The following is a 26053-nucleotide window of genomic DNA, read 5'->3' on the forward strand; positions in this document are numbered from 1 at the left end:
ACGGATACGTAAACAAACAGAATTTGCGTTACTGGGCACAGGAAAATCCTTGTGAGTTGCACGAGGCGTCCATTATGTAGCGCCAAGGTCACAGTATGGTGAGGTGTCTCATGCCATGGCGTCAATGAGCTTCACATTTTTGAAAGTTAGGTTGGCATTGCAACAACAGTACCATTCGCTCTGTATAATTAATATGCTTCAAACATTCTTTACACCGAGACTGCACGCTCTGAACAGCGTGACACTGTGGATACTGTATGCATGTACTTTAGTCAATAAAAATACTTTTTCCTCTCTTTATTCGTGAAAATTACGTTACTTCATAATTTCCCATTTCCCTGCGCTACTCTGCACTTCTTATAGTGAAGAATTTCTAAAATTGAATCAGAGATTGGGCCATTGTCTGTAATTTTCCTCGCTTTAAGTAGCACCGTACTCCACCAGGCTAAACGTCTACTTGGTGCCCCTGCTCCTGTCCAGAGCGAATGGAGTGGAGCTGTGACAAGGATCCCCTTGTGTAGAGGGATTACTTTCCTCTAAGCTGCACAATTAATTCCGAATGGTGCTGCTCTCTTCTCCATATTTATGATGGCTTGATAATAGTGAGAAAGCTTCGGCGTGATGGCATCAATAAAGAGCCTAAGATAAAGACGAGTAATTTGATATTAAAACTCTGCTCCTCTCCTACTAACTAGTACTGACAAAAGAAACCCTACCAAAATCTAAATAATATACATAACTCCAACTTCCATATCTTATTATTAGACAGCAGATTTTAGCGAGTAATAGGTTAAAATGCAAACTAACTTGGTTTGTAGCAAGTGTCGTGCAACCCGTTCTTCCACAATGTAACAAGAGTAACATAAACTCTGGGAGTTCTGTAGGCCTTACCCCTAATGTCTATGCACATCTCATAGCACAGGAGTTGTACAGGATAGTGTATACTTGTTACTTGCATTCTAACCTATCTTTGTCTAAAAATTATGATTCTGCTCTTTATTTAAGTAATAGCTAACAACAGAGACACTTACCCAATTCAGTTAGACAAACCAGTTATAAACCATGTGTGAAACATCGCATTCCTCATAATATAGTAAATGTAAAGTGGAATTAATTAATTAATTAATTAATTAATTGATTGATTGATTGATTGATTGATTGATTGATTGATTGATTGATTGATTGATTGATTGATTGATTGATTGATTGATTGATTGATTGATTGATTGATTGATTGATTGATTGATTGATTGATTGATTGATTGATTGATTGATTGATTGATTGATTGATTGATTGATTGATTGATTGATTGATTGCTTGATTGATTGATTGATTGATTGATTGATTGATTGATTGATTGATTGATTGATTGATTGATTGATTGATTGATTGATTGATTGATTGATTGATTGATTGATTGATTGATTGATTGATTGATTGATTGATTGATTGATTGATTGATTGATTGATTGATTTGCACACATCTGATCAGGAATAAGAATAAGAATAAGAATAAAAAGTAGAAGAAGAAGATGGAAATGAGATGCCCATTGACTGTTGCAGCATACGCATCTCCTCAACATATAGACAGAATTAAATTTTTCTGGTAGTTGGTTACCACTTGTTACCATAGAAGACTACTGGGCGAAATACTGACCGGTAGATTTTCCACTTTAGGTGCATTGCCATCAGCCCACACTCAATCACTGACATCATCATTATTGCCAGGTAGACGAGGTCCCAAGTACTTGAAGATTGCAGCTTTCAGCAAATGATCACCATTGACTTCAATGTTATTCTTATTTTCCTTTCTTACTAAGTATTTTGCCTTCGTACGTGTAAGGGCACTTGAATGTATAAAGTCATTAAAATTTCATATTTGTTTGGTTTTCCATTTATTTGAATGCACTAAGCTTTCCTGAATAAAAACATCTGTGCATATTGCTTCAAACGATGTTTTACAATGTATATTTAAATATTGTGACGTCATTTCCTCTCTCCCCACTCAGCTGTTAGCAAAGAGTACATGTCAGAGAGTGGACATTTTAAAAACATTTTAGGCTCTGGAACGATAACATCAAATTTATTTTTTTACCTAAAATTTATTTACAAAAAATTAAAGTTTATGGTACTAACTACCTCTAATGTGTTTAGAGAAAATTATTTGACGAAATAATTTTAGGTACACGTTTACATCCTTATTGTAAGTACTAGTATAATTAATAGGGCCTGGATTTTTCGGCATTTACAGGTTAGAATGGAAACTTACTGAAGTATACTCTAGCCCGGCCAACAGTACTGGTAAAAGTTTTGCAAAAACATCAGGGGCCCGGCCTATTAGAATTCCCTAGAAGTTATGTTACTCTACCTGGGAAAACAGTTCTGCTATGAGATTTGCATGAACATCAGGGGCCTGCCCTATTACAATCCGCTAAAAGTTATGTTACTCTACCCTGAACAACAGGTCTGCTATGAGATTTGCATAAACATCAGGAGCCCGGCCTGTTAGAACCCATAGAAGTTATGTTATTCTACCCGGGACATCGGTTCTGCTATCTGATTTGCATAAATATCAGAGGCCCGGGCTCTTAGAACCCCTAGAAGTTATGTTACTCTACTCTGTGTGAGATTTGCATATACATCAGGGGCCCAGCCTGTGTTACTCTTCCGGGGACAACAGGTCTGCTCTGAGATTTGCATAAACATCAGGGCCCCGGGCTGTTAGAACCCCTAGAAATTATGTTACTCTAGCCGAGACATCAGTTCTAGTTCTGCCATGAAATTTGCATATACATCAGGGGCCCAGCCTATTACAATCCCCAAGAAGTTATGTAACTCTTCTCGGGACATCAGTTCTGCTATGAGATTTGCATAAACATTAGGGGACCGGCATTGTAAAACCCCTGGAAATTATGTTACTCTAGCTACATTATGGAATAGCACGTTAGCGGACACTTCCTATCAGTCAAATTAGTTTGCGTTCTAACCCATTGCTGCTTAAACATTAGGGCTCTAGTAATTAGTTTGTACAAAAGGAATATGGCTCACACATGAATATCTTTCTTGGAAATCGCAACTTCATGCCCTGAGAGAATTTTTAACTTTTAAATTGATTTGTTACTATTTCCATCCCTGTTGCTTAACTACAACAGGTAGGTAGTTCATATTATTTATGCACTTCTTTTTAGATTACCTTTAAATGTTGAATAAACCGGGCGAGTTGGTCGTGCGGTTAGGAGCGCGCAGCAGTGAGCTTGCATCCGGAAGATAGTGGGATCGAGCCCCACTGCCAGCTGCCCTGAAGATGGTTTTCCGTGGTTTCCCATTTTTACACCGTACAGGCTGTACCTTAATAAACGCCACGACCGCTTCCTTCCCACTCCTAGGCATTTCCTATTCTGTCGCCGCCATAAGACATACATGTGTCTGTGTGACATAAAATAAATTGTAAAAGAAAAACTAATAATAAAAGTTAAATGAACTTCGTTAGTCTTGGAATGAATGGCTTCTTAGATTTCAACTTACAAATTGGGCCTTAAATCCTGCAGGTTTCACGTTCACGTAAACATCAAACCTGCGAAAGCTCTCATGTCAGCGTGGCACCTGGTACTTTATTTGTTCTAGCAAGCATAAAATCATCATAAAGTTAATTCCAATTCGAATAATTTTGTAACTATCGTAACGCTTCCTTCATTACGGTAATGTAATAACATTCGTATTTGGAAAAGAGGAAGTAGAACGTAAAAGAACATTGATGGTTAGGCTTATGGAGTTGCTCTGAAATATTAGGATAATTTAAAGAAATGGCTGTAGATGTTAAGAAACCAAACGACGCCATTATCTTCATGTAACTCCTGAGTGAAAATACGCTCTGAATACAGTAAATGTTTTCCTTGCCTCTCGTCTGTTACACTCGTTGTCTTCAAGTTATTTTTCTTCCACACTATCTTGACATCATCGCATTATTTAGCATACATCGCTGTTTCTTTTCTTTCCCCCTTCTTCGTGCAGTTGTATTTCTTAACGAGTTCTTGCTCGCAATTGCCCTCAAGATATGAGATATTCCACGACTTCTCGCAGCTATTATCCACCGTTAATATTACCCTCTTTGTGTGAGTGAAGATCTTGTGGTATCCTTTCATCAGGTTGTTAACATCGCTACTGAATGTAGGCTGCTTGAAATCACCCGAACAATCTTCTTCTGTACTTCTTAAAAACAAACATGATTTTCGTGGGATCTTACAAGCTATATCAATATACGTGTTTTCTTCATTCAAATGGCATATTCGATGATTGATCTATTTTCATGACAAGTCATGCACGGAATTCATCCAATCGTTAACTCATCTCTGTTGTTCTTATTATCAATTCTAACAATTTTGATTGGACAATGGGACAATGGACCATTTGACCAGCGATGCCAATCGTACCACAATTGTTCACAAGGGGACTAGCATTCTGATAGAAACACTTCAGGAGGCGTGCGTCAAGGAGGCACTGTCCCACCAAAACTCTCCCCTCTTTCTTTACAAGATATATTCAAACGAATTCCGTGGTATCGAAGAGGGATAAAAAGAGATAGAAACTTCTTCTCTCAAATATGGTTCGCACCTCCTGATTACAAATGACCCACAGAAACTACAAGAGATGGTAGAGCAGCTGAATGAAGCATCACAGAAGGTTGGATGAATCTTCCAAAGATCAAGATGATGAGCCCAGACATTATCAGTTCAAAGATATAAGGCCTGACTTCAGAGCTGCTCGGTAAGTATGAGTACCTTAGACACAGTCAAACTTCGGGAAAAGGATCATGGACAGAAGTAATCAGAAGAGTGAGTTAAAGTTTGGATGCTTTTGGAAAGCTTGGTTTCAACCTCAAAGACAGATGCGTCTCAGTCAATCTGAAGAGGAAGGTATTCAACGCATATATCCACCCAGTTGCTACTGCCTTTGGTCTGGAAATAGCCGTGCTGACTCGACGTAACACTAACAGACTACCAGTTCTGCAGCGGGTCATTGAAAGGAGCATCCTTGGTATCTCACTTGGAGACAGAATATCTAACAAGGCAATACAAGGGAAAACAAGGTCGGCAGATGCCACGCTGAAGAGCGAATGAGCAGGGCATGTTACAAGGCAGGGTGTAAAGCAATGGACCAAAAGGGAGTTGAAATGGAAAATCGGTTCTTCTATTTGTGTCTAATGCATTGTAAATATTTTGAGTAAAACCCTGCAAGTTATAAATGACAGATCTGCCGGCCGTAAATACTAGAATACAGAATGTGCTCGTACACCTCTGCTATAGCATTAATTACTGAAACTGGGCGATATTTTTCCCCTTTAGGATTGGAGTAAATTTTGCTATTTTCCACTTTTCCGATAAATAGGATGGCTTTGAAGAACGATTGAGCATGATCGTTAATTGAGCAACCAGTATATCAGCACAGCCCTTCATTATGTATGGTGGAATGCCATCAGGTCCACTGGATTTCTTAGGTTGTAACTTTTTATTAATAACTGTTCTTACTTCATCTACCTTTATGTGAGTTATGTTCAATTTATCGACCCTGGGAAGAACAGAAACTTCACTCAAACGAATGTGTTCCACGTTATAAGTGAAATCCGTTTTCACATACCCCGATGAGAAATACTCGGCAAACCCGTCTGCAATCTTTCCAGGTGTATAACAATAAAATTTTCATTCAGTAGAAATGATTTGTGACATGAACGTGATTTCCACTTACTTTTAATATATGTCCAAAACCGACTAATATTATTAACTCCATTTTCTAAATTATGAATATAAATAGCATAAGCCACATATAATATGTAAACGGTTGATCTATATCTCAAGAACGGTGGTCGATAAAGACCATGTTGCATATTTTAAATCAACATGTTTCAGTTGTCTGAGAATGCGTGTTGGATACCAAGATATCTACCGAAAGTCATTTTTTTGCTGATAAGTGTTATTACATTGCAAAATTTGTTACCTAAAAATCGAGTTACATACTGCCTTCTTCAATTCCCCGTACAATACTATGGATGCTACGTATGAATTTGAATGAGATAGATTACTACAAAGCCTACTTAAGTATAAAATTTTTGAGTATTCGCTGTTCTTTCTTTCTCTGACACAATCGTTGTGTTGTTTGCCGATAAAATTCTCCCCTCCATAGTATTAATAGTGTTACCGCTCACAGGTCTATTAAGGTAGGTGTTCGAGCGAGGTGTTAGCATGATTTGTGAGCGCTCGTGTGTTGTAAACAAGATATCCACCTCACCTCACCTCCTATCTGCAGTTCAGCCCACTGAGTCGAGTAACGTGCCCAGAATTATCTCATTCTCGCCCTAAGCTCTTTAGTGCAGCTCTCTAGGAAACAAAGAGCAGTGGGGAACGCGAATGCATACAGTGACGCAAGAACAGTTCGCGTATCTATCTCAATGATTGATTGACTCGGTGATTAATAGCTCGATTAGAGGTTCGCTTACTCTCGTAAATTACAGCGTTCATCCTCATCTTCTGCTTCCCCTGTGTGATGATGATGTTGATGATAATAATAATAATAATAATAATAATAATAATAATAATAATAATAATAAGTCCGGATATTTTGCTACTCATAGGTTAGAATGACAACTTACCTAAGCGAGTGACAAGCATATCCTACCGTGTACAACAATTATGCTATGAGAGTTGCATACATGTTAGGGATTCGACCTATAAGAACTAGGGCCGATTGCAGAAACGATGGCTAGTTTTAAGCCTTACACAACGTCTACCTAAACAACGTCTAAATCGAACACTATCTTCCATTCCATAAACAATGCTCAGTCTATATTCAACTAGACATCGCTTAAAGTTTCAATGTTGGTTTGAAAATGGAGATAGAAGTATCTTTCATGCAACTATTCGCGTGTTGCAACCAATGAAATTCGTCGGTGCGCGCGCCGAATGCCAGTCAGCTGTTTGTCTTCCTACACATTACTCCAATATGACTAAGCATTAGCATCATTTGCCCATAGATAAGAATATCGCTTTCGGTGGAAATTAAATCTCATAATATCATCGACACGAAAGCGACACGCCACCGTACGGGGAAGTGTAGCTTTGATTATAGCGTTGTTACAGTGAGTGTAATCTACTCATAAATACGGTAGCTTGGACGAAGGGAAGAGTAAGCAATAGTAATGTGTAACCGAGTGTTTTCTACTGGCCATATAGATGTAGCTTGCATTCTGGAGATCGTAGGTTCGAAATGCATCATCGGCAGCCCTGAAGATTGTTTTCCGTAGTTTCCCTATTTTTCACCAGGCAAATACTAGGGCTGTTATTATGGCCACGGCTCTTCCCCAGTCCTCTTTAAACAATAACCACCACCATCACCACCACTTGCATTTTCCTATCTGATAGTTGCCGAAAACTTGTGCGATTTTTTTTTTTTTTTTTAAACCATACAACGTGCTTTTTAGTTTTCACTAATATGTGTGTTACTTGGCAATAAATATAAGTGAATCCCTCCCGGTTGATGTATGTGACAGCCCTCTGACGATCGGGACACGTAACTCTGATATGTATGTAATCAAAGTGACGTATAATTCCATGGAAATTACCCCTATGTAGATAATAAAATGTATCGGTTTCCAAGAATTGTATTCAAGTTGACAATTACCGGACTGTCCCTTTGTCAGTCTCAAAATCCAAGTCTCTCGAAAAGCGAAACCTTATTTTAAGATCTATCTCCGCGTGCATGTCAAACGAATTGCTGCGACTTAGCAAGGGCGATCCACAGAGAGGCCGTCGGACCAAACTTTCTTCCCAGAATCGTCTCAACATGATAATACAAATTAAATGTTTCATGGTACATAACCTCTGACTGTGATTCACTCCTCTCATTTGAGGTTAAGCAGTGCTCTGGGCAGTTTTTAAATATTACCGGTTGAACATCGGTTTTAGACAGTGTCTAAGTAATAAATAACGTCTCTGCAATGTGACAGCCATACTTAGGCATTGTTTAACCGTAAACATCGTATAAATACCGTTTCTGCAATCGATTCCTAGAATTTTTGTTATTGTCGCTAAATTATAGAAGAACGAGTCGCACGACTCTTCCTACTAAGCAGGTTAGTTTGCATTCCAACCTATCATCATGTTGTCTAATAATAATAATAATAATACCGGGCAAGTTGGCTGTGCGCGTAGAGGCGCGCGGCTGTGAGCTTGCATCCGGGAGATAGTAGGTTCGAATCCCACTATCGGCAGCCCTGAAGATGGTTTTCCGTGGTTTCCCATTTTCACACCAGGCAAATGCTGGGGCTGTACCTTAATTAAGGCCACGGCCGCTTCCTTCCAACTCCTAGGCCTTTCCCATCCCATCGTCGCCATAAGACCTATCTGTGTCGGTGCGACGTAAAGCCCATAGCAAAAAATAATAATAATAATAATAATAATAATAATAATAATAATAATAATAATAATAAGCTATTTACGTACCATGCTTGCTTTACTTGTCAGCAAAGTTGACTGGTGAAATGTCAGAGGCCTGCTATTCGGAGCAAGTGGCACCCTCCGTAGTCAGACATCGACCTTACTACTAAATTTCAAAGTTCCATTCTGCGAACTAGAAAAAAAAAGTTATACAGAGTATGAGGTACTGTTGAAACTAGGCCCCGGATTGAACAGGCAAGGACTGCACTCAAAAGAGTTAGCAAATTTCTCTGTAACAGGGACATTAAGATCAATCTTCGTCTCCGTTTACTTCAGTGTTATGTATTGTCTGTCTTATTTTATGGTGCCGCCGAGACTTGAACCCGAACAGGTAACACCACCAAAATACCTTCGATCTTTTGAGATGTGGTGCTATCGACGCCTGCTCAGAATATGATGGGTGACAGAACACGTAACACTGAAGTACACCAACGCCTGAACGAAGAGCTACAGGTCATTCACAACTTCAAAAAGAAAAGAAAACATGAGTTCTTTGGCCATATCATTCGAAATGATAAATATTCAGTTTATTTTAATGGTAAAAGTGAGGGAATGAGAAGTAGGGGAAGAAGGGGAATATGTTGGCTACGGAATCTACGAGAAAGGTATGAACTCAGTACCCCCACTCTTTTCTGAGTTGCTGAGAACTAGAACCAGATCGCCTTGATGACAGCCGACATCCAATAAGGATATAGTACAAGAAGAAGAAGAAGAAGAAGAAGAAGAAGAAGAGTAAGAAGAAGAAGAGTATGAGGGACTCTCCGCGAATCATTAATTTCCATCTATACCTGGGAACGTAATTAACATTCCTCCCTCCCCCCCCCCCTTCCTAGGAAAATTCAAGGCAAAAACAGCATTAACAATTTTATAAACTACCACTTTTTGATGCTTTTAAATTCTATTGAAATTGTACCCCGATTGTATTCCGGATCCGAATTGTCGCCCTCATTGGTGGGCGAACGATTTATTATGTAATAATAATTTAATATGTAATAATGATTATAATAATAATAATGATAGTTAAATGGCGTATGGCTTTTAATGCTAGGAGTGTCCGAGGACATGATCGGCTCGCCAGGTGCAGGTCTTTCAATTTGACTCCCGTAGGCGACTTGCGCGTCGTGAGGAGGATTAAATGATTATGAAAACGACACATACACTCAGACCCCATGCCAACGAAATTAACCAATGACTGTTAAAATTCGTTACCCTGCCGGGAATCGAACCCGGGACCCATGTGACAAAAGGCCAGCACGCTAACAATTTAGCCATGGAGCCGGAAATAATAATAATAATAATAATAATAATAATAATAATAATAATAATAATAATAATAATAATAATAATAAAGAAGGGCTCCAGGTTTCTTTTGAAAAATCGAAGTTTATGACAGACATAAAAACTGCACCCCATCTCCTGAAGACAAGGTGTGGTAGGACTGAATGTGTTAAGAGCTTCAGATACCTCGGTAAGAAGGTCCAAATAAAAATATGTGAAAGAGAAACCAGTAACTGAAGGATTGTTGTAGAACTCACAACCTTTATAAGAAGAAAGCTGCGAAGATCAGACACTACAGAACAACGGTGTGATTAGAACGGAATGTCTGTATGCTAGTGAGTGCCCCCAAATGACTGGGAAGGCTGGCCTAAGAGAGGCTGAGAAGGTTGAGAGAAAAATTCTTCGCAAGATTATGAGTCGAAAAAAACTGTAAATGGACTGTATAGATTAAGGAAACATGAGGAACTGTGTCGGTAAAATGAGCGACTGATGGAGTCTATTAGGGAAACAGAACAGAAATGTCTATGGACACCACTTTAGAATGGAGGGAAAGAAATTGACAAAACAAATATATTAGCTACTTCATAGCAGATCTGAAGTTTATGACAAGTGGTTCCAGGAGGTGGGGAAGGACTTCAACAAGGCTGGACTAAGGTAAGAGGATATCTGAAATCGAGCACAGTACCGATTACAAATCAACAACATGAAGAGTTTCCATGAAGAACAAAAGCAGAACAGTGGTTGGACGATGGAAAGACGGCGATTCCGGGCTCCAGAAAGGAATTCCAAAAAGTGTAACTGATGAACTGTTATTTAATGTGGTCTTTTCATGACCTTAAACGAAATAATAATAAAGATGGATATAAACTAGTTCAACCCGTTAAGGATCAGACGAAGAAGAACGGAATAGACATGGACTGCTCAGCTTTCGCCGAAGGTATAGCAATAATAAGGAATTTTGAAACTGTGACAGAAGAAATTGTGCTGAAAGAAGTAGGAGAAAAAACATACTTGCAGATATTCCTTAGAATGACGGGAGTAATGTCAAATATCAAAGACAACACAAATATATACACCAAAATATGGAAACATAGGAAACATACCTTAGTGAGTGGATCTAATGAAACAAACTAGACACAGACGCATTAGCGACCAGAGCAAAAAATGTAACAATAGTAGTAGCTTTCCAAAACCATATGTAACATATATTTCAAAATTTACCTTTATATAAATACCAAAATTTATTATTAAAACACTGTCATCAAGCCGATATCTCTCTATGCGTCAGAATGGTTTATCCTTTCTCTATGAAATGTGCGCTCGCTGAGTTTGAGGAAAAAGTGTGAAATGTTCTCCACAACATACTTGGCCCAAATATCAAAAATGGGATGTACGTAAGAAAATCCACACAAGAAATCTCAGCTAAGATAGAGAAGATCACGGACACAATGTTCAAACGCACGGTTCATTTTTATGTCACCTACGATGGATGGACGACTCTCGATGGAGAAAATGCATTCATAACAATGTTGACACAAAAACCAGAAATTTCTAGAAAGGCCTCGAAGAAATGGATCTGATACGAAATGAAGAGCACACACGAGACATTTTTTAGAACAAGCATCGTGCCGGTGGGGAGTTTTCGGTGTGAAAAATGGGCAACTGGTGCAAAGTGGTCGGATGAACGCCGTTCTCGACACCTACTGGTTCAATCGAGAACTGAATGAACGCCAGAATGTATAGTGAATACTCTCGTTGTTCACTAGTTGGCCGATTTGAGGATAATAAATAAATAAATAAATAAGTATATAAATAAATAAATAAATAAATAACCAAAGCTAAAACTATCACTGAAAAGCTGCAACAATTAGCTAGTGGAAATAAACTAAAATCTACAGGAATTTATTATTACTAAATAAACCATTCAAGATAGAATAAAATTTAGACATTTAAAAAGCAAACATAAATTTGAAGAGAAACACACACAAAAAAGGACAATTTATAATGAAGAACTCAGGAAGGAACTCAGTAAATGAATGAAGAGATACTGGGAAGGAAAGATATTGTACTAAAGAGGTTCGTTTTTAAGTTCCTCCCAAAATCAAAATATCCAGAAATTAGCCAGTGTAAGTTTCATCCTCCGTGAACCAACATGCTCTTAATGAGACGTACGACCTCCTTGGAACTCTGGATTTGGAGAACATGTAGTGCAGAAAGAGGGCAAACCTGAGCGATCCAGAGGTAAAATAAAATGAAACCAATTTTCCCTATGTGAAAATTAAATCATCATAAATGTGTATCTCGGTCATAGATATCCATCAACGGCTGCTAATTTCAGATGGCAACCAGCCATAAGGTATAGTCTGCACGTTTGCTAGGGTTACATTGTCTGATCATCCATCCATACCTTTCATCACAGCCTGCACGGTTGCTAGGCAGTGATATATAGTATAGTTTATAAATGTATTTATTCAAAATTAGTTTCGGAAGACCGAACAATTTATAAGATAAGTAATAGCTAAAAATTATTTGCATATAGAGTATAACGATAAAATAATAACTTATAACTATACCTTTGATTTGTAAGTGGTAATAGGTTAGATTGCAAAGTAATTTGGTTTGTAGGAAGTGTCATGCAACCCGCTGTACCATAATGTAGGAAGAGTAGCATAAAATCAAGGAGTTCTATAGGCTCTACCCCTAATATCTATGCAAATCTCATAGCATAACCGTTGTACAGTGTAGGGTACACTTGTTACTGGCTTAAGTAAGTTTGGATTCTAACCTATCAGCACCTAATAATTCGGACTCTACTTATAACAACAAAGAGTGTGCCTTAATTGAGTAGTAAAACGAAAAAGTTACTAACGTTCAAATTGTATACTCCCTGTCATGTAAGCCTATACACTAAGGGTACGCCTTATTCTCTCTCCCTTGTTAATACTGAAGGCAGTGATTTATAGTTATTTTCTAACGGTTGGGTTCGATTCAGTGTCACTAACCATACAGTTACGTCTTACATTTACCATTAACCCTGCACGTTGGTAATGTATAGTCATGATTTACACTGACTGACAGAGCAAATGCAACACCAAGAAGGAGTGGTCAGAACTTTATGCCAATTGCAGGGTAGACTGACGTCTCTGAGGTATGCTCATGATGTGAAATGCGCCGCTGTGCTGCGCACGTAGCGAACGATAAATGGGACACGGCGTTGGCGAATGGCCCACTTTGTACCGTGATTTCTCAGCCGACAGTCATTGTAGAACGTGTTGTCGTGTGCCATAGGACACGTGTATAGCTAAGAATGCCAGGTCGCCGTCAACGGAGGCATTTCCAGCAGACAGACGACTTTACGAGGGGTATGGTGATCGGGCTGAGAAGGGCAGGTTGGTCGCTTCGTCAAATCGCAGCCGATACCCATAGGGATGTGTCCACGGTGCAGCGCCTGTGGCGAAGATGGTTGGCGCAGGGACATGTGGCACGTGCGAGGGGTCCAGGCGCAGCCCGAGTGACGTCAGCACGCGAGGATCGGCGCATCCGCCGCCAAGCGGTGGCAGCCCCGCACGCCACGTCAACCGCCATTCTTCAGCATGTGCAAGACACCCTGGCTGTTCCAATATCGACCAAAACAATTTCCCGTCGATTGGTTGAAGGAGGCCTGCACTCCCGGCGTCCGCTCAGAAGACTACCATTGAATCCAGAGCATAGACGTGCACGCCTGGCATGGTGCCGGGCTAGAGCGACTTGGATGAGGGAATGGCGGAACGTCGTGTTCTCCGATGAGTCACGCTTCTGTTCTGTCAGTGATAGTCACCGCAGACGAGTGTGGCGTCGGCGTGGAGAAAGGTCAAATTCGGCAGTAACTGTGGAGCGCCCTACCGCTAGACAACGCGGCATCATGGTTTGGGGCGCTATTGCGTATGATTCCACGTCACCTCTAGTGCGTATTCAAGGCACGTTAAATGCCCACCGCTACGTGCAGCATGTGCTGCGGCCGGTGGCACTCCCGTACCTTCAGGGGCTGCCCAATGCTCTGTTTCAGCAGGATAATGCCCGCCCACACACTGCTCGCATCTCCCAACAGGCTCTACGAGGTGTACAGATGCTTCCGTGGCCAGCGTACTCTCCGGATCTCTCACCAATCGAACACGTGTGGGATCTCATTGGACGCCGTTTGAAAACTCTGCCCCAGCCTCGTACGGACGACCAACTGTGGCAAATGGTTGACAGAGAATGGAGAACCATCCCTCAGGACACCATCCGCACTCTTATTGACTCTGTACCTCGACGTGTTTCTGCGTGCATCGCCGCTCGCGGTGGTCCTACATCCTACTGAGTCGATGCCGTGCGCATTGTGTAACCTGCATATCGGTTTGAAATAAACATCAATTATTCGTCCGTGCCGTTTCTGTTTTTTCCCCAACTTTCATCCCTTTCGAACCACTCCTTCTTGGTGTTGCATTTGCTCTGTCAGTCAGTGTATTTCGTGAATTGAAAGATTATAAGTACTACCACTGTCGCATTGTGAAAATCACTAGCGTTGCATTTGTGGGTGAAAGTAAAGCATATTTTCTTTTTCTAAAGTATTGTAAATCTATTTGGATAATACCAGGTAAGTAGAATATTATGGCATGTTCAAATAATGCATTTCATAACGTAACTTTTGTTAAGTGACGAACGCAGCATTTCCATAATACGGTCTTATTTCGTCCAATTCGTATGTATAGAATACAGTTAACATGTATAAGAGGAAAGAAAAATCTGCAAGAATTCCTCCGAAAAGGAAAGCGACGTTACCTCCTCTATAAAGATCAGTTCAGTTCAAATGGAAGGAAATTTCGTTATCAACCTAACCTAAACTAACCTAGTCTTGTAAGAACTTTGGTATGGTTTGGAGACTTAGCCTTTGTATATTCTTATTGACTTACGGCATATGTACATGTATTTGCTTGTGTGTGTTATTACAGCGTCGTTTTCTCTTCAGTCCGGCAAGTTATAGCAAATTTCAAGAAGGGAGCTGAATTATTTACACCAGGCAAACACTGAAGAATACGTTTATAATAGTGCGCATATCAAAACAAAGGAAGAAATATATAACATTGAACCGAGTGAGGGTGAGAGAGAGTGTATTTCCTTAATTCCTTACTATTATGCAAGGCTTAGCTTTAATATATGATGATTCTGTCATCTTCATTTAGATCAGTCTTCTAGATTTCTATTGATGTATAATATGGGTTTATTAAGATGAATATGTGATTACATGCATGGTTTTATTTTCATGATGTATATTGAGGGAAATAACCGCAGCATTTGACAGGTAAACCTTCAGTAATTAAAACCAAATTATTGTTTCATTTCGCCTTCATATTACTGGAATTGCTTTCCGATTTCATTGGGTACAAATTTATATTATTATTAATTTTTCATTATTTTATTTTTAAAATGCTGCTTATGTCACTTAACACCATCTATATTATTAAATGCATTAATCGGATACCTGGCATTACCCATATCGATTTATAATCCTATTGACTTAATTATGAATATCTTGATTGTTACTTTGGTAGGAGAACCACGATTATTGATATATTGAGGTTCGTTTGTTGATGGTTATGTCTCGTGATTTAAATATGTAACTAGTCAATTTGGCAGCAGTGATGAGCCATTAAAAAAGAGATAAAATGTTTATATTTACGTGCCGACTACTATAGTAATGCGGATATTGATATTTGATTTCTCAATTGTTTCGATTTACGATCCAGTGGCAGTTAGCTTTAGAGATATTTGACAATCCCGTCGTTCCTCGGCCTCACCACGATAGTACATAATAGAACAGTTTAAACTCCATTACCCTCCCAGAGTCAATTAATATCTTCATCTCGGGTTGGGAATTACAGCAATAGTTTATACTGTGCGGGGCTAATCACGCGACTCTAATGTTAGTGCAGGTGGATGCACTAAACTTGACAAAGCACTGCCCATTCACAATGTATGCACTACTGTAAATCATTGCTGTCTCCTCTACCATCTCCGTAGTACAGCCTCGTTATGAGCTAATCAGAATTCTGTCCCAATTCCACAAGCAAGGAACTTGAACATCAACCCGCTACGGTTGGGATTTAAGAATTTATTAGATAAAAATTATTCCCACATCTTCATTGTAGACTGTTACATCTTTCAGTACTTAAAAGCAAAGCCGTCTACTTACAGGCCTTTATAGAAGTGGGGGCAAGACCTTCAACTATTCCTATTCTTAGAACTGTATAAGATAGAGCGGATAATTCTACGTCCGACCGCCTGTGCCCAGAGAAATGATTCGGGTAGACTAATCTTTTTCGGTGCAAGTCACGCAGCCTCGACTCAAGTAAAAGTGGGCAGCAGCCGAAGTCAGCACATTCTGTGCTAGCCAGTGGGTATAGAGATACAACTATTCATAAGAGCTCGGCAACAAGGTAGCTAGTAGACCTATACAATAATAATTATTATAACAAAGGTCGACAAATTTTGACGTTTTGTCTGGGGTTTGCATGAAAATATGAATTTCTGACTGAATCGATTGCGCTGAACACGAATCAGAAGCCCTCTTCCCAACAGTTTGTCAGGCTTTCGCACCACCATCATCGTCGTCAAAATCTGTACCCACTGAAATCGGAAAGCAATCACATGAAGATGGAGGAGAAATGGAACAATATAATGGTTAAAAAATTAACCCGGGAGAGTTGGCAGTGTGGTTAGGGGCGCGGGGCTCTGAGCTTGAATCCGGGAGATAGTGGGTTCGAATCCTACTGTCGACAGCCCTGAGGATGGTTTTCCGTTGTTTCCCATTTCCACACCAGGCACGGCCACGGCAATTTTCTTTCAACTCCTAGGCCTCTCCTATCCCATCGTCGCCATAAGACGTATCTTTGTCGGTGCGACGTAAAGCTACTAGCAAAAAATTATTAACGTAAGACATATGGATTAGAAGAGGCAAATATTGCAATTTGGACACTTCCTTTTACGTTTTCTCGTAAGTGACGCTTGATGTCCTTCATTCAGTGTCTCGCTTCTCCTTCACGTGTGATCCACTAGCAGTAGTCAGACCTCATGTTTATTCCCCAAAGACCTTGATAACGAAGTTCCGGAGTTTTAAGTTCCTGATGGAAGAGTTCAGCATGTTTCTCTGATGTGTCAGCCAAATTCTCCTGAAAACTGTCGAGGTGTGGCATTAGAAAATGTAGTTTTAGGGAGACCTTGTATCCTAACTGTTTAAATGCCTGTAGCATACCATTATTTCCTAGTAATCAGGCTGCTTATTCTGGCCAAGGAAACGATGCAAAACATTGTTTAAACTTCTCCAAGCTTGCTCTTCTATTTCTGAATTCGTCTCCTTCCATTTATATCAAAGAGATTTCACTAATAGTCCAGGCACCCACCAAAACACGGCATTATTACAAACTGTTTTAAAGAATGCCAAAGACACCAAGTCCGACGTAACAGTCGTCTTTCTCGACATACGTAAAGCGTTCGACAACATTGGCCACGAACATCTTAAGTGAACTTTGGAAAACTCCACAGTTCCTTCCAAATTAACTGCCCTATTCTTATTATTACAAGAAGGAAATGAGACACAAATCGAGGGTAATCATTCTGCAACGAAGCCCATTAAATTACTGAAACTCGTAATAGCAAGGTTCACCCCTTTCGCCCGCTCTATATAATTTACCTACACACCACATTCTCAAAGAGCTTTCCGAAGAAACTGCAGCAACCAAATACGAGTTTTCACTAGCAGCTGGTCTAAAACTGCTGACAGTCCTCGCATTTGCTGAAGACACAGTAATTATCGGAAAGGACAAGGGTTCTGCGATGGAATTGACAAGAACGGTCTTACAAGGATTTAATGAGATTGGACTTGAAATCAATACAATAAAATCAGGATGTATCGAGCGAGTTGGCCGTGCGGTTAGGGGCGCGCAGCTGTGAGCTTGCATCCGGGAGATAGTGGGTTGAAACCCCACTGTCGGCAGCCCTGAAGATGGTTTTCCGTGATTTCCTATTTTCACACCAGGAAAAGGCTGGGGATGTACCTTAATTAAGGTACGGACGCTTCCTTCCCATCCCTAGGCCTTTTCTATCCCATCGTCGCCATAAGACCTCTCTGTGTCCGTGCGAAGCAAAGCAAATAGCAAAAAAAGTCTGTATGTATAAACATTGTTAACGGACAGCTCATTGAAGACCATCTGTCAGCTTACCAAGGTGAAATCAAAAGCATATCTTCCGTGGAATCCATAAAATATCTCAGAGTTAACTTTCATAATGTAATCTCTTTTAATCCTGAAAACACAATGTAGAAATTGCGCAGTAAGACTGAATTACTCACTTCTTCCCCTCTGTTGCATGCCGATCAGAAATTTAGCATTATCAACACTTCTATCTGTCCAGCGCTCGTGTACTCTTTCCAAATTGATCCTATAAATGATATCCCTGTGAAACTCCTCGTCGACGAAGACAAATTGATAAAATCGAACTTGAAGGAAATCCTTTAGTTACCAACCGATCTCCCAGATGTCATGATATAATGTCAGGGAAAATTTAAGGGACTTGGACTATTCTGTACAAAATGGGAGTCATTAATACAGTAAATAAATGGGATTCTGAAAAGATATCGGAACCCCTACATCCTCAGAAGCCTAGAAGAAGAAAACAAGCTTGCCGAACAAGACTCAATCTATTACCTGATGACAACCTGGTGAATCGCAAAGATGGTTTTCTAACTCTCGGAAGATCAGGGAGATATTAAGAGACCTGGAATTTAAGAAATGGTGCGATCTCGCTCACAAAGGTAAAGGAGTCATGCTTTTTAAGGAACATCCAGCTTCAAATAAATGGGTCAGCTGCAAGGAGGATTATCGCACAGCGAATGGAGATAAGCGCTGAAGATGACGGAGAATGTAGCAGCAGTTCGTGCTGTGTCTGGTAGGTCCATGGACAGTAACCATTTTAGGCGATGCCTCAATGAGATTGATACACTAGCACACGTCCTTGGTTCCTGCCAGCACAGTGAAACTCTCCGCATTGCTAGGCATCATCAAATATAAGAACTACCATCGCCCAGGCCCTCAGAAGAACCGGATTCACCGTCCATGAAGAGATGCATGATTTGGCAGAGAATGGACGCACTCGAAGGATCGATATAATTGCTTACAAGGACAAAAAATTAGGATATATAATCGATCCAACATTCCGCTTCGAAACCTTCGTGAGTCAACCTGATGATGTTGATCGTGAGAAGAAGAAAATATACGAGCCCACAGTTCCTTTTTACAAGGAAGGATACAAGCTATAAAGGATCGAAGTCATGGGCTTGCTAATTGGGAGTAGGGGCATGACACCTAGAAAATTCGTTGAGATTTGCAAGGCATTCCATCTGCCAAAATATTTGAGATTGATATTCTACTTCCTGACTTGAAATCATCAATATTTTAATAAACCACCTTCGGTGATTTGCTTTAACATTGAATAGACGTCTATATATTTTTCTCCGTTTCACAATATCAGTTACTATTAAGTATACTTCGTCTTTTAGGCAACCTCTAAATTGAGGAAGTGTTACTACGTAATAAATATACTCGTATATATGTACTTTCAAAGTGTTCATCAGATATAAACATATGTATATCCGATCTAATAAATATTCCTTCTTTCAACTTTGCATCTGATATATTTGGGAATTGGATACAAGATCGTTCGGAATCTCTCGGGACGATGTTTGAAGGGAAATTAGCTTATTAAAGCCATATCCCCACCAATGATCCTGCTCAATTGGAAAGCCAACATTTGAATTTATAGACCGACAACGTAATTTACATCTTATCCCTCCCCTGCTGACAGGCTTTCGAGAGGTCATTGATAGTGCGTGGAGTCTATTTCCTAAGGCCATTTTCAATAATGTTATTTGTTTTACGTCCCACTAACTACTTTTTAAGGTCTTCGGAGACGCCGAGGTGCCGGAATTTAGTTCCGCAGGAGTTCTTTTACGTGCCAGTAAATCTACCGACACGAGGCTGTCGTATTTGAGCACCTTCAAATACCACCGGACTGAGCCAGGATCGAACCTGCCAAGTTGGGTTTAGAAGGCCAGCGCCTTAACCGTCTGAGCCACTGAGCCCGGCAAGGCCCTTTTTAGGAGTACAAATGAACAGAAGTCCATGGGTGACCCATCGGGTGCCTGCTAGATGCTGTATATTGATGTGCCCATGCCTGATTTTTTGACACACCCATACAGCACTGCGTGTTAAAACTTCTTGCTAATAGGATAGTTTTTTTTTTACAAGTTGCTTTACGTCGCAGCGACACAGATAGGTCTTATGGCTACGACGGGAGAGGAGTGAGAAGGAAGGGACCATGGCCTTAATTAAGGTACAGCCCCAGAATTTTCTTGCTGTGAAAATGGAAAATCACGGAAAACCATCTTCAGGGCTACCGACAGTGGGGTTCGAACCCACTATCTACCGAATACTGGATACTGGCCGCACTAAAGCGACTGAAGCTATCAAGCTCGGTACTGATATTATGCAGAGTTCACATTCACATTATTAGCGACACGGCGAATGGTTAACTTGCCACTGTAGCAGTATCCAGCGATTATCATGAAATTTCTTGGAAACCTTTCATGGGATTCTTGATACAACGTTTGATAAATAAATGTTTGTCTCTAGGGCGGTAGTAAATCGAGCGTGTTTTGCTACAGTCACTAAGGTACACGTATCTTTCATCTAATGTCACCTATCAGATAGCCCTCATACAGCTTTCTTGCGTTAGTTCGACGTTCCGAAATGTGACGAGGCAACAGCCTGTGGACTCGGCGCTTATACCGCTTTTCTCTTTAATTACAGGTCCGTGTTGATTATGGTGTTAACTGTTGAAACAGACATCCCCAACTTACGTGCGATAGTCCTTTGGGGAGCAGGGTTACCACAAGGGCCTTCACTTGCCTCACCACTTGTGGTGTACGACAGATGGCTGCTCGTGGATTTGCCTGTATTTTCCACCCTGATTTTACAGCACTGATCCCGTTCCCTCGATTGCAGAATGCCTATATTTAGTATCAGAAAGGGCTGTTACGTAGCCCTCCAAGTAAGGCATCGTTGCAGTTAATGTCATGAAATTCTACACACACGTTCCCAGTAATGAAGTGAATCATCACTCCCCGTTCTGACGTGCTCAAGTTGATCTCCACCAGCGGCCTTCAAACTCGTCACCAGGTATCCCGAACGACCTTCTGTATTGTAAATAGTTTCATGTTTTATCCAATACTTTCACATAGCGCTGATTCATCCTAATTGATGCGCTATGGAGGAAATAAAATGAGATCTGAATTAACCAAATGCTCATTGACAATGTTATCAGGTTGTCCCTCTTTGTTCACTCCCTCCTACTCCATTACTCATGATATTCTCTACTGTTCCATTCGTACATTTAGCAAAGCATCTTGGTGTACCGTGTTTGCTAGCCGATATGAATGCCAGTCACTTTAAAGTCACCACATAAAGCCTCTGGTGTCTTCTTCGTACTTCATATTTTCATGGTACTGTAGGTCTCTTTAAAGTGTACTGTATACGCAGTTGGAATTGATGCAAGCTCATTTGCAATATGTAGAAATACTGCTTTCAAACTTCGCTTTGGACGATCTATAAATAACCTCCATTGCTTTTTTGCAAACGTTCGATCTCCCATTTTCGTCACTAATCTGGCGACGTTTTTGTAGGACACCAAATTCTTCCCTAAAGTCTTTATTAGGATTTCTGTACATTAAATATGGTATATCGTGTGCGAGTACATTATATTCACTGAGACGTGATCCCAGAAGTCGTGCTGCATCTTTTGAGAGTCCCAAGTCTTTCGCCTAATTGTTAAGTTCTGCTTGAGTAAGAAGTTTTCGGATGCTATCGGTACCACACTCGGAGTAGTCAGATTCGCTACTTAATAACTCTCCTCCAGTTCAAAGAATTGAAATGTATCCATTGGTGAATATTGAATATTTACGACCACATTGCAATCGAAATCGATTTTCAACCTATTCATATTACGTACATTTAGTACGTGTTGAAAATATGTTGAGTGCTGAACAAAAATGACCAACCGGACACCAGTGGCATCCGAACCGACAACCTCCCATTTTCGCGTCGGTTGATCTACCATTGAGCTGTGGTGACCAAGGTCGTATTTGTCTGTTGGAAAGGATCTAATTTAAGGTCTGGCACTACTACCATCACACTGCAGAGTGCGTGCAAGTCGCCCGTTATTGGCCAAGTCAATAAATATTGAATTTCCATAACTGCAATGTGATGTATTATTAATGCTGAAAACATTTCTTAGCAGAAAATGTAGGGGTACCCCACTCTAAGAAAAACATAAAATTGAGCATTTTCTTCACTTGTGCCGAACGTTGAATGACTAAAAGGCCCAGAAAGGTTCCAAATTGAGAGTCTTGGATATCTTTATCAAACTAAGAAAACAAATTTCCAAGAATCATTTTCGGCCTAATTGTAGTTCCGGAAAACAGCCTAAAAGCGCTTGTTTCTTTACTATATTTCATTTAGGCTCGAATCGTAGTCAAATTACCGTGTTTCTATAATTATTTCTGTAATGTGTTTCTTGATTCAACACCCTCATTCTTTTTTTTTTGAAAAATGTCCACACCGAATGTAGTTATAAAGTCTTAGTGAAACTCTACATTGACTCACATTAGCGCTCGTAGTGACAGAAAAAGACAAACTCCTAATCTGATTGACCGGATAACGATGATTAAGAAAAGGACTGCAATTTGTAGGAATAAATAAAGAATATAGACAAGCAGTCAGATCCTCCGATATGAAGTAGAAATGGCTTTGAAAATGCTGAGAACTGGAAAAGCGTGTGGACCTGATGGAATAAGTGCAGAAGTCTTGAAATCTACAGACGATGCTGGAATTGAAATGCTGTTGAAAATCTGCCAAGCAGTATGGAATTCTAGAAGATGGCCCGAGGAATGGGTACAGTCAATCTTTGTCCCAATCCACAAGAAAGGATCGAGGAAAAAATTGGAAATTATCGCTTAATTGCTTTGATTTCACATGCCAGAAAAGTTATGCTTCATATTCTGCACAAGGGACTCCGAGCATTCCTACAGTATCAAATTCCTGAAGTCCAGACCAGACTGGATTCATGAAAGGAAAAGGCACTCGAGCACAGATCTTAAGACTAAGATAAATCATAGAATAGGCTAGAGAATTCAATGTTCCGATATACCTGTGCTTTATTGACTGCCAAAAGGCGTTTGATACTGTGAGATGGAACCATCTTTGGAAAATTTTGGATGACATGGGTTTGCCACTCCATTTGATTGATCTCCTCAAGTCCTTGTATAAAGAAATTACAGCCACTGTGAAGATTCAAAAGAAACAGCCTCAGCAGTTTCGTACAAGTGCTGGAGTTCGCCAGGGATCTATCCTGTCACCGTTACTTTTCAATATCTATGGTGAATATGCAATGAGAACTGCATTAGATGGCTGGGGGATGCAAGATCAGACAGAGCTGATCAAGAGAGTAGAGGAAGCAAGCCTAGAAATTGGATTACGCCTAAATCGACAGGAAATCAAAGTCATGATTGTTGATCGTAAGAACAACAACAGTCCACATATCCAACAGATTGGAGGGTGTGAAGTTGTACATCAGTATGTATATCTAGGCTCCTTACTGTCCAATTCTGGTGGTTCCAAAGATGAAATAAAGCGAAGAATTGAAATAGCAAAGGGAGCAATGATATGTCTGCGGAAGATCTGGAAAGATAACAACATCACCATTAAGACAAAAAAAGAATCTCGTTTAATCTAGTCTTCTCGGTCTTCCTGTATGGCGCAGAGACGTGGACCATCCTCAAACGTGATCGTGAACGGATAGAAAGCTTTGAAATGTGGTGCTGGAGGAAAATGTTAAGGATTTCTCGGACAGCTCATCGCACGGACACATCAATCCTGAGACAATTCAGATAAAAGTTCGTCTATCGTGTAAGGTCTCTCAGCAGATTGTACGCTACTTTGGACATATAATGCGCCGGGATGGTAGTCTTCAAAAGCTGATTGTTGAGGGCAAAGTCCAGAGAACCAGACAACGGGGACGAGTACCAACGGGAAGGATTGGCATGGTGAACGACCCCCTACGTTGTTCTCTCAGAGCAACCACATTGAAAGCTTTAGATAGGGAAGAATGGCGGAGTATGGTTCAACGGCTAGATGGCTGAATATTATGATAGTCACGACGCCTCAGTCATGAGGCAAAACGAAGAAGAAGAAGATATTCTCGTGCTTTATTATATGTTATTTGCCTAAAATTCGTAGCTCATATCCGTAGGATGTTTTCACGATTGAATTGCTTTCCTGGAGGGCTAGAACAGTGGATTTTTATTTTATTTTGTCCACCTTGTATGATTCGTAGGATCTCAAACAAAATGTGTAGGTATTCTCGATTTGGCGGCATTTAGGCTGTTTGTGTGCATTTTCTACCTTTCAATTTTTCCCTACAAAATTGCAAAGTAGATGAACTCTACTGGTATGAATATTAATTAATATTTATCGGGTAAACACTGGATGTATTAGAGAGAACTTTCGCGTACAGATATCGTCTGACATTGTGTGTTGAGTAGACTCTTATGCGCCCTTCAGAGACCCTACAACTTCAGCTATTATGAAGATGGCTTTGCAGCAGAATGAAGTCAGCTATTGAACTACTTGCTTTCTACTTGTTATTGCTAGCAGAGGGTGTAGTCACCTGTATTTCGAGGATGTGGCTAATTAAGTTAATTAAAGGAATGAAGACTCTTTACTGTCAGACAAGTCCTCACCTTACACCAAGACAGTGTGATACTACGAATCCGTTGGATTCTCCGCAGTAGCAACAGCTATTAATTAAAACCAACTGAGGTGATATTTAACAAGGAATGACATATACATAAAGTTACAATGAAGAGTTTATCAAAACTAGAGTCGAATTCAGTAATTGAATGTTAATGACAAACACGAGTTAAGGAACGGCTAAGGAAACAGCTACCTGTGTGAGTAATTAAGTGTTGAAGTTGGAGTTGTGTAGAGGGGAAGTTCAAATGATTGTGTTTTATAACAACTCTCTCTGCATAATGTTCTGCATGCGTCTTGGTGGTCGTGGTGTTGCTGCTTCATGAAAGAGACATGGGGAATTTTAGTCAGCGAGACATGCATGAAATCTTTCAAAACTAAGGAAAACCAATTTGTGCTCAGATTGATAGCTTGTTACTCTGAAAATCTAGTCACAGAAGGATTTGGTTGAATTCAGCACCTATGTGCACTAAAAAATTTAAATTCCTAACACATGCACGTCACGTTCCACGTCTTCTTTTCTCACGCATTGCTACTTTTCATCTTCGCTGAACTCTTTACGTCTGTTTATTCAGTCAGTTGACGGTATCACACTTAGGGGTAGTGTAGAAGGCTGTGAAACATCATTTCTGATTGGTCAAGCATGGTTTTTGCCACGAAAAAAATATTTTAATCTGAGAAATAGAGTGCGAGTATGTGTGCTGTGAAATTCAATCGCCATTTCGTGGACTTCCTTTTTTTCTATGAAAATGTACCTTTTCTCTTGAACTACTAAAGATATCAATCTGTAACTTGATAGACAGGTAGGCTAAACACTGTCACATATTTTCCTGCAAGGTAATTAAAAACTATGTAATTTTATGGGCCTCAGAGTTTTTTACATACAGAATGTTAGGGGTATACGTAAGATATTTTGCTAGTCGGTAAACAAAAATACATCTCAGAACATATGCTATGTACTTTTTACCTTATCCTATTAGTTTACCCATAAATGAGCCAAATATTTCAGGACCTAATGTGTTTTGAACGGCCGTAGTGGGAAATGCCGGTTATGTCATACAGCTCTCGTGTAGTAGAGTACAGTAGCAGAGCATAGCGGCTGTTGAACCTGTTTGTTATCGACGGCCTGCACATGTCGCTGTGCCTTCCCCTACCTACTGGGCAAGTAGGGGTGGTAGGAGCACATGCCAGACCACTTCCCGTACTCCAAAACCGGTCTAGGGTACTCTGTGGGAAGTACACGTAATCTTTACCGACGTATCCACTCTTGTAACTTGCTATTTTGTACTCGTAAAAACCGTATAACGTAATTCATAAACAATACCTAAGGATAATTGGTTTAAAAACTGTCAAGCTTCATGACTATATCCGGTAGAATTTCAGTCTTTAATACCAGCTACGACAATTAAAAC

The 26053-nt window shown here is 40.1% G+C and overlaps 1 protein-coding gene across 1 annotated transcript in view; it reads left to right on the top strand.

The window, feature by feature from the left end:
• The window catches only part of Drl-2 (Derailed 2), a 942221-nt gene that overhangs the window by 521862 nt on the left and 394306 nt on the right, over positions 1–26053 (top strand). The gene's annotated exons all lie outside the window — the stretch shown is intronic.

This window comes from Anabrus simplex, chromosome 10, assembly GCF_040414725.1.
Source record: "Anabrus simplex isolate iqAnaSimp1 chromosome 10, ASM4041472v1, whole genome shotgun sequence".
In the NCBI taxonomy this organism is placed as follows: domain Eukaryota; kingdom Metazoa; phylum Arthropoda; class Insecta; order Orthoptera; family Tettigoniidae; genus Anabrus; species Anabrus simplex.